The 19205-nt window shown below is 41.7% G+C and overlaps 1 long non-coding RNA gene across 2 annotated transcripts in view; it reads right to left on the bottom strand.

Annotated features, from left to right (window-relative positions):
* The window catches only part of LOC147004874 (uncharacterized), a 63344-nt gene extending 52360 nt beyond the window's left edge, over positions 1–10984 (bottom strand). For both annotated transcript variants that reach the window (XR_015046811.1, XR_015046812.1), the window contains exons 1-2: positions 10927–10984; positions 3654–3754 (exon numbers count right to left, since the gene is read on the bottom strand). This is a non-coding gene — a long non-coding RNA (uncharacterized LOC147004874). The remainder of the gene's footprint in view (positions 1–3653; positions 3755–10926) is intronic.
* Between the last annotated feature and the right edge of the window lie 8221 nt (positions 10985–19205).

The following is a 19205-nucleotide window of genomic DNA, read 5'->3' as shown; positions in this document are numbered from 1 at the left end:
AGGAATTCAAGGCCCATACATAAACATAATAAAAGCAATCTACAGCAAATCAGTAGCCAACATTAAACTAAATGGAGAGAAACTCGAAGCAATCCCACTAAAATCAGGGACTAGACAAGGATGCCCATTTTCTCCCTACCTATTTAATGTAGTACTTGAAGTTCTAGCCAGAACAATTCAACAAGAAAAGGATATCAAGGGGATACAAATTGGAAAGGAAGAAGTCAAAATATCACTCTTTGCAGATGATATGATAGTATATATAAGTGACCCCAAAAATTCCACCAGAGAACTCCTAAACCTGATAAACAGCTTCAGTGCAGTAGCTGGATATATAATTAACTCAAATAAATCAATGGCCTTTCTCTACACAAAGGATAAAAGGACTGAGAAAGAAAGTAGGGAAACAACACCCTTCACAATAATCACAAATAATATAAAATACCTTGGTATGACTCTAACTAAGGAAGTGAAAGATCTGTATGATAAGAACATCAAGTCTCTGAAAGAAGAAATTGAAGAAGATCTCAGAAGATGGAAAGATCTCCCATGCTCATAGATCGGCAGGATTAATATAGTAAAAATGGCTATCCTGCCAAAAGCAATCTACAGATTCAATGCAATCCCCATCAAAATTCCAACTCAATTCTTCACTGAGATAGAAAGGGCAATTTGCAAATTCATCTGGAAAAATAAAAAACCTAGGATAGCAAAAACTATTCTCAACAATAAAAGAACCTCTGGGGGAATCACCATGCCTGAACTAATGATGTACTACAGAGCAATTGTGATAAAATCTGCATGGTACTGGTACAATGACAGACAGGTAGATCAATGGAATAGAATTAAAGACCTAGAAATGAACCCACACACCTATGGTCACTTGATCTTTGACAAGGGAGCTAAACACATCCAGTGGAAAAAAAGACAGCATTTTCAACAAATGGTGCTGGCACAACTGGCGGTTATCATGTAGAAGAATGCGAATTGATCCATTCTTATCTCCTTGTACAAAGCTCAAGTCTAAGTGGATCAAAGACCTCCACATAAGACCAGAGACACTGAAATTAATAGAGGAGAAAGTAGGGAAAAGCCTCGAAGATATGGGCACAGGGCAAAAATTCCTAAACAGAATAGCAATGGCTTGTGCTGTAAGATCAAGAATTCACAAATGGGACCTTATAAAATTGCAAAGCTTCTGTAAGGCAAAAGACACTGTCAATAAGACCAAAAGGTCACCAACAGATTGGAAAGGATCTTTACCAATCCTAAATCTGATAGTGGACTAATATCCAATATATACAAAGAGCGCAAGAAGCTGGACTCCAGAAATTCAAATAACCCCATTAAAATGGGGTTCAGAGGTAAACAAAGAATTCTCAACTGAGGAATACTGAATGCTGAGAAGCACCTGAAAAAATGTTCAACATCTTTAATCATCAGGGCAATGCAAATCAAAGCAACCCTGAGATTCCACCTCACACCAGTCAGAATGGCTAAGATCAAAAATTCAGGTGACAGCAGATGCTGGCAAGAATGTGGAGAAAGAGGAACACTCCCCCACTGCTGGTGGAATTGCAAGCTTGTACAACCACTCCAGAAATCAGTCTGGAGTTTCCTCAGAAAATTGGACATAATACTAGTAGGAAGGTCCAGCAATACCTCTCCTGGGCATATACTCACAAGATGTTCCAACTGGTAATAAGAACACATGCTCCACTATGTTCATAGCAGCCTTATTTATAATAGCCAGAAGCTGGAAAGAACCCAGATGTCCCTCAACAGAAGAATGGATACAGAAAATGTGGTACATCTACACAATGGAGTACTACTCAGCTATTAAAAAAATGGATTTATGAAATTCTTGGACAAATGGATGTATCTGGAGGATATCATCCTTAGTGAGGTAACCCAATCACAAAAGAAGTCATTAGATATGCACTCACTGGTAAGTGGATATTAGCCCAGAAACATAGAACACCCAAGATACAATTTGCAAAACACAAGAAAATCAAGAAGAGGGAAGACCAATGGGTTGATACTTCATTCCTCAGAATAGGGAACAAAATACCAATGAAAGGAGTTACAGAGACAAAGTTTGGAGCTAAGATGAAAGGATGGATTATCCAGAGAATACTGCATCCGGGGATCCATCCCATAACCAGCCACCAAACCCAGACACTATTGCATATGCCAGAAAGATTTTGCTGAAGGGACCCTGTTATAGCTGTCTCGTATGAGGCTATGCCAGTGCATGACAAATACAGAAGTGGATGCTCACAGTTATCTATAAGATGGAACACAGGGCCCCCAATGGAGAAGCTAGAGAAAGCACCCAAGGAGCTGAAGGGATCTGCAAGCCTATAGGTAGAAAAAAAATATGAACTAACCAGTACGCCCAGAGCTTGTATCTCTAGCTGCATATGTATCAGAAGATGGCCTAGTCAGCCATCACTGGAAAGAGAGGCCATTTAATATTGCAAACGTTATATACCCCAGTACAGGGGAATGCTTGGGCCAAGAAGCGGGAGTGGGTGGGTAGGGGAGCAGGGCGGAGGGAGAGTATAGGAAACTTTTGAGATAGCATTTGAAATGTATATAAAGAGGATATCTAATAAAAAAAAGAGCATCTAAAGAAGAAAAATGGATCAGAAATTACAAAGAAGAGAGAGTGGTATATTTGGTGCTGCTTAGAAATTTAAAATTGACGTGTATCTAAAGACAGGTATCCTAAAGATGTCTAAAGACGTGTATCCTAATCCAGGATGGTGGCAAACATCCTTAGTCCCAGCCGATGTAGGAAAGTCAGACTTTGAGGCCAGCCTGTTGTACAGAGTGAGTTTCAGGGCAGCAAGAGCTACAAAGGAAGACCCTGTCTTGAAAATTAAAAAGAAAACAAACAAACAAAAAACCCAATAACTCCAAAACCCCAAAAGGCATGCAATTAAAATGCAATCAATATCAAAATTCATAGCAATTGTGACTGAAAAATCTCTATTGTCATACAGTGAGGATGGAGATCTCATAAAACTCAGTAAAATGCTAAGACCTTCCCCTCCCCGAGACAACGAAGAAAAATACACAATTGATGAGTAATATGTAAATAGTCTATAAGCATGGGAAAATATAAACAAAACCAGAACAAAGCAATGCTTTTCAACCTATACACAGATACGTGTTATCAAACACTTAAAACCATCTGTAGATTTATTTTCTGTGTAGAAGTGTTTTGGCTGCATGTATGTCTGTGTACCACTTGGAAGACTGCTACCCTCACAAGTCAGAAGAGGGTGCTGGAACCCTTGGAACTGGAATTATGGGTAGCTGCCATCTGATCCCCAGGTTCTGGAAACCAAACCTGGTTCCTGTGCAAGAGCCACAAGTGATCTTAACTGTAGAGCCAACTCTCCAACACCTCCCTCCCATTTTAAAACCATTTTTAAAGAATGCACTTGAAAATGCTAAGCTAAGGAACCGGGGATATAGCCTAGTGGCAACATGCTTACCCAGCATGCATAGAGCCCTGGGATTGGTCCTTAGCACACATGAACCAGGCATGGCTGTGCATTCCTACAAATCCAGCCCTGGGGAGGCAGGGCCAGGGAGATCACAAGTTAAAGCAATCCTCAGGAACACAGAAGTCTGAAGCTAACCTGGGGTACATGTGTGTGTGTCTCCCTGAGTTTTCAATCTGCAACAATACTGCTATTGATCCAAATACTGCCCACAAATCCAAAGTCAGTAGTGCCAGGAGCTGGAAGACACGAAGGATATTTTTACAGAAAGCATCAATGGCACAACTGTGTTCTGATGTCCCAAAATAACTTAAATTGAAGCTATTTCTCATACCCTGTGTTGCCAATGCCATTAACACTCTATTAGACTACTAGAGGTGTCTAATATTTAAGACCCTGGCTATACCCAATGCCTAATGGACCAGAAAGAGTATCTGGATTGTTGGACTGAAGGACCTGAAACCCAAAAATCTGTCAGGATATTTCAATAATCAAGAAACATCTGGAAACCTGCTGACGTCTCTATTCCCAGGATAAGTCCCTGAGAACCTTTCCATTGAAACCAAAGACTGCAATGCTATTAATAGCATCATCTGTGCAAAACAGCACTGAGGCCTGGCAGCTTAAGAGACCCAGGGATGGGTACCATTGCTGGGATACAAAGCTGTTCCTTTAAAATGTTTGTGGATGTTCCATTCCACAGGGAGCATGTAGCAGACAGCCAAGCTCAGTAAGAAGATGAAGTTTCCAAACAGCGGTTGTATTGCAGATGGCTCGTTCCTTCACAGGACAACTCATCATGCTCATGTGGTGTGCCATCGATGTAGCTGGCCTTCAGTAAAGGCAATGCAGCCTTTGGAAGAGCAAAGTGGGCCTAGAAGAGTAGACATGCTGTTACAGTTATGATCGACATGCTCTAGATGCTTGGAGTCTCTACAATACAATCAGTCCCTCATCCTTTTGGAATTTTCCATCATGAGTTTCATTGAGGCTAAGTAGTGACCTGGGCAGTGATCATTACTGGGCCTGAAAATCCAGCACACTACTGGCCCTGGGTGGATAAAGAGCTTGCTATGCAAGCATGAGGACTTGAGTTTGGATCCTTAGCATTTGTGTGAGAAGCCAGGCGTGGCAGCAATGAGTGGAGTCCCAGGATTGGGAGGCAGAGATATGGTCAGACAACCTAGTCAGTCAGTGAGCTCCAGGTCCAATGCACAAGGCAAACAAACATACACTCAGGCCACACACATGAGATAAAAGCAAATAAATCTTTAGAAACAAAGAGCAAGATGAAACCTCAAAAAGGGACAATTACATGTCTTGTAAAAGAGCTTATTTTAAAGCAGGACATCGTGACCTCTGCCTCTAATCCCAGCATCCAGGACGAAACAACAAAAATGAAATGAAAGAAAACTGGGCTGCTGAGATGGCCTAGCAGTTAAGGGCGCTTGCTGCTCTTCTGGAGGATCCTGGTTCAGTTCCCAGCACCCACCTGCTCACTCACAACTGTCTCAAATCCAGCCCTTGAGGAGCTGTTGAGCTCTTCTGGACTCTGTGTATAAACACATACAGCGAGAAAACACCAGAAACATGAAAACCACAAATAAATTACAAAAATATGAAACAGACTCAGAGGAGATGGCTCAGCAGTATTCACCCTTAACTGTACATTTTTGTGCAGTTTTACTCCATGTAATGAAAATGTTCTACTGTAGATATCTATTCCTTTGCAATGAGGAACAACTATTTAAAAAACGACTCTGCAAATGACTCTTTATTATCTATCTTGTGTTTGGTCAAACAACTTTGCCAAAATATGATCTCCGCTCCCTGATTAGGACACAAACATGCTTTCAAGTACAGAAAAGTGAGTACAATCTTCTGCTTGCTTACACAGATCAATACTCTCTGCAGTGCTCCCCCAAGGATATGCCATTCACACTGTATGGGGTCCTTGGGAATAAAGCAAGGTCTGCAGCAGATCTTGCTGATGCAAACATACCTCAATGCTATGTTTACTGCAGCTCACACACTAGGATATAAGAGGAGCCTGTCAAAACCATTGTGCAGTAGCTTTCCTTGATATTTGTCCTGATTTAAAATCTGCCTGCTTTGAAAATTCTTTTCCCTCTCAACATCAAAGTCAGATCTGGGTTCAAAGTTTGCATGCTCTAACTCTCAAGCAGTAATAGCCTGAAACCTATACACTCTGGCACCAGACATGCTTTGTCTACAAGGAATCTGCTTACTCAGCTCTGCCTTCTGAGAGTTTATGTCACCCTCTGACATTGGGAGCAATGTTACTGTATGTTCATTGAAATCAAAATACCAAACTGACATGAGATAGATTGATGCTGGTTAAAACAAGTGACGAACTGTAAGTCATCCAGAGGCTTGTGAAGTTACTATATTACAGTTAGAACAGAGGTTGATGTAGTTAGCATATCACAGTTAGACCAGAGGCTGGTGCAGTTAGTATACTATAGTTAGACAAAAGGCTGGTGTAGTTAGCATTTTATAGGTAGATCAGAGGCTGTGGTAGTTAGCATATTATTGTTAGACGAGAGGCTGTGGTAGTTTGCATATTACAGTTAGACCAGAGGCTTGTGTAGTTAGCATATTACAGTTAAACCAGAAGCTGGTGTAGTTAGTATATTACAGTTCCACTGCTCAGACCTGCTAGGACCAGCAAGGCTGACCAAGGTGACTGACAATCCTTCTCTGCTTTATTAAAATTCTTTGCCTTTACAATTTGCAGTTCCCATCATGCACCTGACACCGAGGCACATCAGCATCCTGAACCCATCAGTGTAGAAAAGGGAACTAAACCCTATTCTGGAAAATCCCAAACCCATCCTTGGATTTCCCATCTTTCCTCACTTAACTCACAATTTTCCCCATTAACATTTTCCCATAAGTTGAGCTTCCCAAAATCCCAAGATGCAACTCCTTCAGGAAACTTGAAACAGGCAGGGCAGAGGGAGTTTTGATCCCAATACTTGGGAGACAGAAGCGTGCATGTCTCTATACATTCAAGGCCAGCCTGGTCTACAGAAATTTTCCAGGACAGCCAATGTTCCATGAAGAAGCCTCGGCTTGAAACATAGTTCCCCACCAAAAACAAACCTGATCCACCCCTGGGGTGGGATCCTTTGTCCTGTAACAGTCTTCACCCAAATTGCGAACTTTATCTGGTCTCTGAAGTCTTTCTTTGATGGAGACAGGGAATACTGGAAAGAGATTTCTATATGGTTTCTAACTCTATGGTCTTCCCAGTCTACACCACACATATACCATCTATGAAAAGTCACTGAAAGTACAGGGTCTAAACTGAAACAGTAAAAATAGCAATCTACAAAGGACACACATAGCCTATTTTGTTCTGAAATGTGTATTTTCAAGGATTTGATTGTTGGTTTTTAATTAATTAATTAATTAATTAATTAATTTATTGAGAAAGGGCGTCTTTATGTAGCTCTGGCTGTTCTGGAACAGTTATGTAGACCAGGCTGGCCTCTAACTCAGAGATCTGCCAGACTCTGTCTCTTGAGTGCTTGGATTAAAGTCGTGAACCATGACCACTTTGCTGAGTTTTTTCTTTAAAAACTTGTTTATTTTTATTCCATATGCTATGATGTTTTGTCTGTGTGAGGGTGTCAGCTCCCCTGGAACTGCAGATATAGACATCTCTGAGCTGCCATGTGAGTGCTGGGAATTGAACACGGATCCTCTGGAAGAGCAGCCAGGTTTCTTAACCCTTGAACCACTCTGTAGCCCTGAAACGTGTATATTTCATAATGGCATTACTGTAAACAGAGAACTGTCGTTACATCAAAGCTGTGTTGATTCATAAGTGATGATCCCTAGATAAAAGGAGATGAAACAGACATCCAGCCTTCAGTGAGAAACAGAAAACCATCAGCTTGGTTACTGCGCCAACAGGCATGCATGCCCTCATCCTTCTCCTCAGGGAATCCAGCAAAGCTTACCCACTTCCAGTTGAACCCAGCTCCAGTTCCCAGCACTCACGTTCAGCCTTAGGGCTCCCCACTCAGTTTGCACCTAAGGTACTCGGAGTGAACCATTTTCTCTGGCTTGGTGTGGCCAGCAGGCTCTGTTACTATCCAATCATCTTGTGTGATTTCACTCTCTGCTGGAGCAGCCAGCAGCTCTTACTCTAGGGGATCTCCCAGCAATCTCCCAAGTACCACTTAGTTTGTGTTAGTATTTTGGTTACAAAGTTATATACCTTCATTAAGTGGGCTCCTGCCACTCTAAACATTCTAATTACATTTTATTCAACTTGATATTTATTAGGCCATAGAATAACACCCTGTTATAACACTAGAGACTCTTGTTTGTTTCTATGTAACTCTGGCTGACTTGAGACTTGCTGGGATTGGCTTTGAACTTGCTGTGATCTTCCTGCTTCTGCTTCTGGGGTGCTAGCATTCCAGGACTACACTTTAATACTGGCTTTTTACAATAAAACTTGCCATAAAACAATTTAGTGGTTGAGAGTCAACTTTTTTTTTTCAGTAAAACAGGAAAAATCCCTGCAATAACTACACTTCCCATAAAGAGAAACAAGTGGTATATGATTAAATGAGCGTGTTTTGTTTTTCTGACACAGGGTCTCACTCTTCAGCCCTGGCTGGCCTGAAATTTGCTATGTAGCTCAGAATTCACAGAGATCTGTGTGCCTTATTCTCCTCTTGAATGATGGGACTAAAGGCACATGCCATCAGGCACAGCATAAAATATTCTGATTTTATATGGGTGATAATCAAAATGGTTTATTTCAAATTGACATGTATTCCTATAATATTTCAAAATACAAGACATTGCAAAGTGGCTTAAAAGAAAATCTTAGAGTTAGATATTGAAATGTTATAGAAATTTTTTATATAAATGACGACTAGTTTTAGATTCAAAATGCCATTGAAGGAAGGAATGTGCTAGTCTTGTAATTTCCTTCCTTTCCTTATTTCCTCCCTCCCTCCCTCCCTCCCTCCCTCCCTCCCTCCCTCCCTCCCTCCCTCCCTCCCTCCCTCCCTTCCTTCCTTCCTTCCTTTCTTCCTTCCTTCCTTCTAGTCTTCTGTCTTAGGGTTTCTTTTATCGTGAACAGACACCATGACCATGGCAACTCTTATAAAGGAAAACATTTCATTGGGACTGGCTTACAGTTCAGAGGTTTAATCCATTATCATCATGGCAGGAAGCATGGTGGTACACAGACAGACATGATGCTGGAGAAGAAGCCAAGAGTTCTAAATCTGCATCAGCAGGCCAGGGGAGAAGAGTACCACGCTAGGCCTGGCTTTGAGCATCTTAAACCTCAGAGCCTGTCCCCAGTGACACATTTCCTCCAACAAGGCCACACTTCCTAATAGTGCTGCTTACTCCCTATGAGCCTATGGGTACCATGTTTTTTCAAATCACTGCTCTTTCATTCATTCATTCATTCTTTCTTTCATTTTTTCATTCATTCTTTCTTTGATACAGGGTCTCTCTATGTACTCCAGGTTGTAGTGAAACTTCCTATGCAGCCCAGGCTGGCCTCAAACTCATAGAAATCCCTTTTCCTTTGCCTCATGTGTGCCAGGATTAAAAGTGAGCTCTAACATGTCTAATGATGCAACATTCTTAATGGACCAGTCAAGCCTGAAACACCCACATTTGACACAATGAAAAAAAAGGATTATTTTTCTAGACAATAATTATTAACTGTGAACCCAACACTGCCTAGAGGACCTAAAAAAAAAAAAAAAAGTTCTCAACTGAGTAATTAGCTGTATAAAGCTGGGCTGTGGGCATGTATCTGAGAGCTTGTCTTCATTATCTTAATTGATACAGGAGAGCTTAGCCCATTGTGAGTGGCACTATTCCCTGGGCAGGTGGTCCTGGGCTGAACAAGGAAGCTAACTGAGCACGGCTGGAACATCTTTCCTGCAAGGGTCTTCCCTCAGGTTCCTTCCTGCCCTGACTTTATTCAAACATGGATGTGACCTAGACATGTAAGCCAAACACACCTTTTCTTCCCTAGGCTGATGTTGGTCAGTGTTTTATCACAGCAACAGAAAGGAAACTAGGACATGTATGTTTAAGAAGAAGTTAGAATAAGGCAAAAGTAAAATAGGCTATTGGGTTTCTTTGCAAGTTAAAAAAAGAAAATGGAGCCAGGCGTGGTGGCACAACCCTTTAATCCCAGCACTTGGGAGACAGAGGCAGGTGTATTTCTGAGTTCCAGGCCAGCCTGGACTACCAAGTGAGTTCCAGGACAGCCAGGGCTATACAGAGAAACCCTGTCTCGAAAAACCAAAATACCAAAAAACCAAACCAAAAAAAAAAAAAAAAAAAAAACAAAAAAAAAAAAACAGACTTACTCTTTCTTTGAAATAATTCTTCCATACCAATTATATTATATAGCTTATATTTAAACATACCCAGATAAACAATATAGAGGTTCAAAAACAAGTTTTCAAGTACATTTGTTTTTCTTCAGTGCTGGAACTGAATCCAGGACCTCACATATGGGGAGCAAGCACTCTGCCAATTTACAATACCAGCAACAACAAAAAACCTTCCAATTATGAAAACGAAAAAATAAAAACAAAATATCAATTCTAGAGGGATGTAAAGAACATACTTCGAAGCAGAACATGATTATGATCGGCTGCTTCTAGCTGGTAATTTCCAAAGTAAAAACTGTGGCTCAACAAATCTGTCTCACTTTCACATAGCTAGGGCACAAAGCGCCACCTACTAGGAGTTCCTGACTGAATTCGAAAGCTCACTTTTAATTTATACTTGAGGAGTTTAACACCAATGTTTGAAACTTTAAGGGATTTTACAACTCATCGACGTATAGTTATTTGTTTCTTGTTCCCATACAGATAATTTTCATCATTTCCCATCAGAACCATCCTAGCCTCACCACAAACGTCAGGGCCTCCATATTTCTCTGTTTTTCCACTACCTCTCTGCAACATCCCATCATGCCTTCCATTCCCTCCCACCCTAGGTGCGTCTCCACGTGGGTGCTGAGAACAAAACCCAGGTCCTTTGCAAAAACAGGTGCTCTTAACCTCGGAGCCAACGCTCCATCCGCCTCCCACACTAGGATCCGCACCTTCCAAAGTCCACTGAGGGACTTCAGCTCTGACCCCCTGAGCCCCCGCGAGTTTCCGGAGCTCGGCTGGGTGGGTGGGAATGTGGTGCGCTGGGGAGGTATAGATCGCTTTGCTCAGCGCCTGCCCGGAGGGGTAGGGAAACTTCTGCCCTCCTCCTGTTGCTCCACACTAGGACTCTGCCTGTCCCGCTCCAAGCCCCTCCCTCAATCTAATTGCTCTACACCTGGACTCCGCTTTCTGTGCTCCTAAGCCCCGCCCTTGGCCCAATTACTACAGACCCGGGCTCCGCCTTCATCGTTTCTAAGTTCTGCCCTCATAACTGTTGCTCCCCTCTGGGCTCTGCCTCTCGCGCACCAAGCCCCGCCCTCAGCCTATTTCTCCACATCCGGGCTCTGCCCTCTGGGCCCCTGAGCTCCGCCCTCAGCCTCTGACTTCACACCGAGGCCCCGCCTCCCACGTGCGGGCGCTCCTCTCCCAGGTCTCGCCGGTCCTTCCAGCTGTCCTCCTGTTGCATGCAACCAGCAGTGAACTTTACTGCGTAGGGGTGGGAAGCCGGTGGCTCCGGGCAGCCGTGATAACCCGGCACAGAAGCAGAGTCGCATTTCGGAGCGTCCACCCGTAACGCGGTTTTTCGCACACGGAGCCCGTAGTCCAGGGGAGAGGAGGCCAGAGCGGCCCTGGAGAGGTTGTAGGTGCAGGCGGATCGGCGGTGGAGACCCCGTCGGGCACAGAAAGGCACTGTTAGCCGCACCGAGCTGAACCCCTTTCCCAGACAGTAGAGTCTCCCTTCCCCCTCCGGGGACCTTTACCTGTCACCTCCTGAAGGATCGAACTGGGATTGTCCACTAAAGTGGCCTTAGGCACCATTTGTCTAGAGCACGCTGGCTTGTGACCTCAGAAGCTGCCATGTGGGTGTGGGAATTGAACCCAGGTCTCTGGAAAAACAGCCATTGCTCTTGAGTCATCTCTCCAGCCCCTAGAATATTTATCAAGACATTTCTCATCTGTGCCTTAAAGACTAATAGAACTGTTACTTTTAAGTGTATCTTAAAGGTTATTTTTTTTCCTGGAAGAAAGGTTTATTGCATAAGGAAATCAATAGTGTGAAGGTAATTGAAATATTTTTAATTTATGCAAAACTTTCATGTGTATGAAAGTTTTTCTTTGCTGCATTGTAGTATTCAAGAAGTTCTGGAGATTTTCAGATTTTCAAGATTTGGGACATTTAATCGTTTGGTTTTTTATTTTTTGTTTTCTTTGAAGTTTTTGGTAGTTTTACTTTCTATTACTTTCACATTTGGGGGTGGGGGGCTGTCTCAATATATGGCCTGTACCTGTCTCTAACTCCAAGGCACAAGCAATTCTCCTGCCCCCATCATATGCTGGAATTACAGGATTGTGACTTCATAAATTTTTACCTATATTTTGATAAGATTTTGGATTTATAATTTGATAGTGAAGTGGAATAAGAATTTGGGGACTGTCAAAGACATATATGAGAACTTAGAAGTCTCAAGAGCAGAGTGTTATGGATTGAATTAGGTTCCTTAAAAACTTATATGTTAGCCTGGTACGGTGCCACATATCTATAATCACATCACTTGCAAGATAGAGATATGAGAATTCTTGGATAAGGCCATTCTTGGATATATATATAGTGATTTTGAGGCCTGGCTTGGCTACATGAAACCTTGTTTCATATGTGTGTGTGTGTGTGTGTGTCAGTCTGTCTGTCTGTATATATACATACATATATATGTGTGTGTGTATATATATGTATATATATATATATATATATATATATATATATGCCAAGAAAAATTTTACACTCCCCAATGATATCATATGGCTGCCCTCACAGACTAATACAGCCATTGTCAAGAAAGTAAAATGGCCCAGGTACAGGGTGTATGCCTGTCATCCCAGAACCCGGTACAGCAGGGCAAGAGCCTGGGTTACATAATGGCACTACCTGAAGAAGCAAATGGAAAGACAATACAGAAGGCTGGAGAGATGGCTCCCTGGTTAAGAGCTCTTGCTATGCCAGGCATGGTACAGAGTCAGGCTGATCTCTGTGAGTCCAAGGCCAGTAAGTAGAGGGACCCTTTTAACCCCCTTCCAAACAACAACAACAACAACAACAACAACAAGAATCAGCTCCTGTTGCTTTTGCAGAAGACCTAGGTTTGGTCCCCAGCACCGACATGGTAGGTTACAGTCTCTTATAACTACAGATGAAGGGGATCTGATCCCTCTTCTGACCTCCGTGTGCACCACCACACCTGTGAAATCACACAGATACATGCTGGCAAAACACTTGTACACATTAAATCTTTAAAAAGTTTTCTTTTTTAAAAGATAATACAGATTGGGAAAACAATTTGCACATTCTGTCTCTTAGAGTCTGTCTTAAATATATGAATAACTCTAAACTCAACAAAAGACATCCCTATTTAAAAATGAGAAATGAAGCTAGGCAAGTGGCTAAACTCTGTAATTCTAGCTACTGGGGAGGTAGAGGCAGGAAGATCACAAGTTCAAGGCCTGCCTCAGCAACTTAGTGAGACCCTGTCTCAAATTTTAAAAAGGAAAATGAGGACAGAGTGTATAGCACAGTAGAACAGTGAGGAGAGAGAGAGAGAGAGAGAGAGAGAGAGAGAGAGAGAGAGAGAGAGAGAGAGAGAGAGAGAGAGAGAGAGAGAGAGAGAGAGAGAGAGAGAGAGAGGGAGGAAAGGATAAGAAGGAGTTGAAGAGATATTTCTTCTTTCTTTCTCCTTTCTTTCTTTCTTTCTTTCTTTCTTTCTTTCTTTCTTTCTTTCTTTCTTTCTTTCTTTTGTTTGCTTTTTATTGGATATTTTCTTTATTTACAATTCAAATGTTTTCTCCTTTCCAGGTCTCCCCTTCAGAAATCCCCTATATCATCCCCCCATCCCCCTGACTCTATGAGGATGCTCCCCACCCACACACCCACTCCTCTCTTTGCTCCCTGGCCTACACTGGAGCATAGAACACCCTCAGGCCCAAAGCCTCTCCTCCCACTGATGTTCAACAAGGCTACCCTTGCCATGTATACAACCAGCACCATGAGTCCTTTCATGTGTATTCTTTGGTTGGTGGTCTAGTCCCTGGGAGCTCCGGGGGTGGTGGTCTGGCCTGTTGACACTGTTGCTCCCTCCATGGGGGCTGCAAACCCTCTCAGCTCCTTCAGTCCCTTCTCCAACTCCTCCATCTGGGGCTCCTGTGCTCAGTCCAATTAATGGTTGGCTGCAAGCATCTGCCTCTATTTGTGAGGCTCTGGCAGACCCTCTTAGGGGACAGCCATATCAGGCTTCCATCAGCAAGCACTTCCAGGCATCCACAATATTATCAGGGTTTGGTGGCTGTGTATGGGATGGATCCTCAGGTGGGAGAGTCTCTGGATGGCCTTTCCTTCAATCTCTGCTCAACACTTTGTCTCTGTATTTTCTTCTGTGAGTATTTTGATCACCCTTCTAAGCACTGAAGCATCCATATTTTGATCTTCCTTTTTCTTAGGCTTCATATAGTCTGTGAATTGAATCCTGGGTATTCCGAATTTTGGGCTAATATCCACTTTTCAGTGAGTACATACCATGTGTGTTCTTTTGTGACTGAGTTGCCTCACTCAGGATGATATTTTGAAGGGCCATCCATTTGCCTGCGAAGTTCATGAAGTCGTTGTTTTTAATAACTGAGTAGAATTCCATTGTGTAAATGTATCATGTTTTATGTATCCATTCTTCTGTTGAGGGATATCTGGGTTGTTTCCACCTTCTGGATGTTATAAATATGGCTGCTATGAACATAGTGGAGCATATGTCCTTATTACATGTTGGAGCATCTTCTGGGCATATGCCCAGGAGTGGTATAGCTGGGTCCTCAGGTAGCATTATGTCCAATTTTCTGAGGAATTCCAGACTGATTTCCAGAGGGGTTGTACCAGCTTGCAATCCCAGCAGCAATGGAGAAGTGTTCTTTCTCCACATCCTCACTAGCATCTGCTGTTACCTGAGTTTTTGATCTTGGCTATTTTGGCTGTTGTGTGGTGGAATCTCAGGGTTGTTTTGGTTTGCATTTCCCTGATGACTAAGGATGTTTCTTTAGGTGCTTTTCAGCCATTCAAGTCTCCTCAGTTGAGAATTCTGTTTAGCTCTGTTCCCCATTTTTTAATAGGATTATTGGGTTCTCTGGAGTCTAACTTCTTCAGTTCTTTGTATATATTGGATCACATCTATCAGATGTGACATTGGTAAAGATCTTTCCCCCAGTCTGTTGGTTGTTCTTTTGTCCTATTGACAGTGTCCTTTACCTTACAGAACTTTTGCTATTTTATGAGGTCCCATTTGTTGATTGTTTATCCTAGAGCGTGAGCAATTAGTATTCTATTTAGGAACTTTCCCCCTGTGTCCAAGTGTTTGAGACTTTTTCCCACTTTCTTTTCTATTAGATTTAGTGTATCTGGTTGTATGTGGAGGTCCTTGATCTACTTGGTCTTGAGCTTTGTACAGGGAAATAAGAATGGATCAATTTGCATTCTTCTACATGATGACTGCCTGTTGAACCAGTACCTTTTGTTGAAAATGTTGTCTTTTTTCCAGTGGATGATTTTAGCTCCTTTGTCAAAGATCAAGTGACCATAGGTGTGTGGGTTCATTTCTGGGTCTTCAATTCTATCCCATTGATCTACCTGCCTGTCTCTGTGCCAATACCATGCAGTTTTTATCACTATTGCTCTGTAGTACAACTTGAGGTCAGGGATGGTTATTCCCACAAAAGTTCTTTTATTTTTGAGAATAGTTTTCACTATCTTAGGTTTTTTGTTATTCCACGTGAATTTGAGAATTGCTCTTTCTAACTCTATGAAGAATTGAGTTGAAATTTTGATGGGGATTGCATTGAATCTGTAGATTGCTTTTGGCAGGAGAACAATTTTTACTATATTAATCTTGCCGATCCACAAGCATAGGAGATCCTTCCAACCTCTGAGGTCTTCTATTTCTTTCTACAGACACTGAAAGTTCTTCTCATACAGATCTTACACTTGTTTGGTTAAAGTCACACCAAGATATTTTATATTGTTTGTGACTATTGTGAAGGGTGTCATTTCATTCTCAGCCTGTTTATCCTTTGAGTAGAGGAAGGCTGCTGATTTGTTTGAGTTAATTTTATATCCATCCACTTTGCTGAAGTTGTTTATCAGATGTAGGAGTTATCTGGTGGAGTTTCTTTTATTTATTTATTTATTTATTTATTTATTTATTTATTTATTTATCTTTTTAAAAAATTAGGTATTTATTTCATTTACATTTCCAATGCTATCACTTAAGTCCCCCACCTGCTCCCCCACCCACCCACTCCCACTTCTTGGCCCTGGTGTTCCCCTGTACTGAGGCAGATAAAGTTTGCACGACTAATTGACCTCCCTTTCCACTGACGGCCGACTAGGCCATCTTCTGCTATATATGCAGCTAGAGACACCAGCTCCGGGAGTACTGGGTAGTTCATATTGTTGTTCCACCTATAGGGTTGCAGATCCCTTTAGCTCCTTGGGTACTTTCTCTAGCTCCTCCATTGGGGGCCCTGTGATCCATCCAATAGCTGACTGTGGGCATCCACTTCTGTGTTTGCTAGGCCCCGGCATAGTCTCACAAGAGACAGCTATATCAGGGTCATTTGAGCAAACTCTTGCTAGTGTATGCAATGGTGTCAGCGTTTGGAGGCTGACTATGGGATGGATCCCCAGATATGGCAGTCTCTAGATGGTCAATCCTTTCGTCTCAGCTCCAAACTGTGTCTCTGTAACTCCTTCCATGGATGTTTTGTTCCCAATTCTAAGAACTGGCAAAGTGTCCACACTTTGGTCTCCATTCTTCTTCAGTTTCACGTGTTTCGCAAATTGCATCTTATATCCCCGGTATACTAAGTTTCTGGGCTAATATCCACTTATCAGTGAGTACATATTGTGTGAGTTCCTTTGTGGTGGGGTTACCTCACTCAGGATGATGCCCTCCAGGTCCATCCATTTGCCTAGGACTTTCATAAATTCACTCTTTTTAATAGCTGAGTAGTACTCCATTGTGTAAATGTACCACATTTTCTGTATCCCTTCCTCTGTTGAGGGGAATCTTGGTTCTTTCCAGCTTCTGGCTATTATAAATAAAGCTGCTATGAACATAGTGGAGCATGTGTCCTTCTTACCAGTTGGATCATCTTCTGGATATATGACCAGGAGAGGTATTGCGGGATCCTCCGGTAGTACTATGTTTCTGAGGAACCGGCAGACTGTTTTCCAGAGTGGTTGTACAAGCTTGCAATCCCACCAACAATGGAGGAGCGTTCCTCTTTCTCCACATCCTTGCCAGCATCTACTGTCACCTGAATTTTTGATCTTAGCCATTCTGACTGGTGTGAGGTGGAATCTCAGGGTTGTCTTGAATTGCATTTCCTTGATGATTAAGGATGTTGAACATTTTTTCAGGTGCTTCTCAGCCATTCGGTATTCCTCAGGTGAGATTTCTTTGTTTAGCTCTGAGCCCCATTTTTTAATGGGGTTATTTGATTTTCTGGAGTCTACCTTCTTGAGTTCTTTATATACATTGGATATTAGTCCCCTATTTGATTTAGGATAGGTAAAGATCCTATCCAAATCTGTTGGTGGTCTTTTTGTCTTATTGATGGTGTCTTTTGCCTTGCAGAAGCTTTGCAATTTTATGAGGTCTCATTTGTCAATTCTCGATCTTACAGCACAAGCCATTGCTGTTCTATTCAGGAATTTCCCCCCTGTACCCATATCTTCAAGGCTTTTCCCTACTTTCTCCTCTATAACTTTCAGTGTCTCTGGTTTTATGTGGAGTTCCTTAATCCACTTAGATTTGACCTTAGTACAAGGAGATAGGAATGGATTAATTCGCATTCTTCTACATGATGACCGCCAGTTGTGCCAGCACCATTTGTTGAAAATGCTGTCTTTTTTCCACTGGATGGTTTTAGCTCCATTGTCAAAAGTCAAGTGACCATAGGTGTGTGGGTTCATTTCTGGGTCTTCAATTCTCTTTCATTGGTCTACTTGTCTGTTACTATACCAGTACCATGCAGTTTTTTATCACAATTGCTCTATAGTAAAGCTTTAGGTCAGGCATGGTGATTCCACCAGAGGTTCTTTTATCTTTTTTGCTATCCTAGGTTTTTTGTTAGTCCAGATGAATTTGCAGATTGCCCTTTCTAATTTGTTGAAGAATTGAGTTGGAATTTTGATGGGGATTGCATTGAGTCTTTAGATTGCTTTTGGCAAGATAGCCATTTTTACTATATTGATCCTGCCAATCCATGAGCATGGGAGATCTTTCCATCTTCTGAGATCTTCTTTAATTTCTTTCTTTAGAGACTTGAAGTTCTTATCATACAGATCTTTCACTTCCTTAGTTAGAGTCATGCCAAGATATTTTATATTATTTGTGACTATTGAGAAGGTTGTTGTTTCCCTAATTTCTTTCTCTGTCTGTTTATCCTTTGTGTACAGAAAGGCCATTGACTTGTTTGAGTTAATTTTATATCCAGCTACTTAATTGAAGCTGTTTATCAGGCTTAGGAGTTCTCTGGTGGAATTTTTAGGGTCACTTATATATCGTATCATATCATCTTCAAAAAGTGATATTTTGACTTTTTCCTTTCCAATTTATATCCCTTGGTCTCCTTTTGTTGTCGAATTGCTCTGGCTAGGACTTCAAGTACAATGTTAAATAGGTAGGGAGAAAGTGGGCAGCCATGTCTAGACCCTGATTTTAGTGGGATTGCTTCCAATTTCTCACCATTTACTTTGATGTTCGCTACTGGTTTGCTGTAGATTGCTTTTATCATGTTTAAATATGGGCCTTGAAATCCTGATCTTTCCAAGACTTTTATCATGAAGAGATGTTGGATTTTGTCAAATGCTTTTTCTGCATCTATTGAGATGATCATGTGGTTTTTGTCTTTGAGTTTGTTTATATACTGGATTACATTGATGTATTTCTGTATAATCAACCATCCTTGCATCCCTGGGATGAAACCTACTTGGTCATGATGGATGATTGTTTTGAAGTGTTCTTGGATTCGGTTAGTGAGAACTTTATTGAGGATTTTTGCATCGATATTCATAAGGGAAATTAGTCTGAAGTTCTCTATCTTTGTTGGGTCTTTTTGTGGTTTAGGTTTCAGAGTAATTGTGGCTTCATAGAATGAGTTGGGTAGAGTATCTTCTCCTTCTATTTTGTGGAGTAGTTTGGGAAGAACTGGAATTAGATCTTCTTTGAAGGTCTGATAGAACTCTGCACTAAACCCATCTGGTCTTGGGCTTTTTTTGGTTGGGAGACTATTAATGACTGCTTCTATTTCTTTAGGGAATATAGGACTGTTTAGATCATTAACTTGATCTTGATTTAACTTTGGTACCTGGTATCTGTCTACAAACTTGTCCATTTCATCCAGATTCTCCAGTTTTGTTTAGTATAGCCTTTTGTAGAAGGATCTGATGGTGTTTTGGATTTCTTCAGGATCTGTT

Source organism: Mus caroli, unplaced genomic scaffold (genome assembly GCF_978045245.1).
Source record: "Mus caroli unplaced genomic scaffold, Mus_caroli_1 scaffold_4, whole genome shotgun sequence".
NCBI lineage: Eukaryota > Metazoa > Chordata > Mammalia > Rodentia > Muridae > Mus > Mus caroli.
The sequence above is the reverse complement of the archived record's forward strand: the minus strand, read 5'-3'. Positions and strand labels throughout refer to the sequence as shown.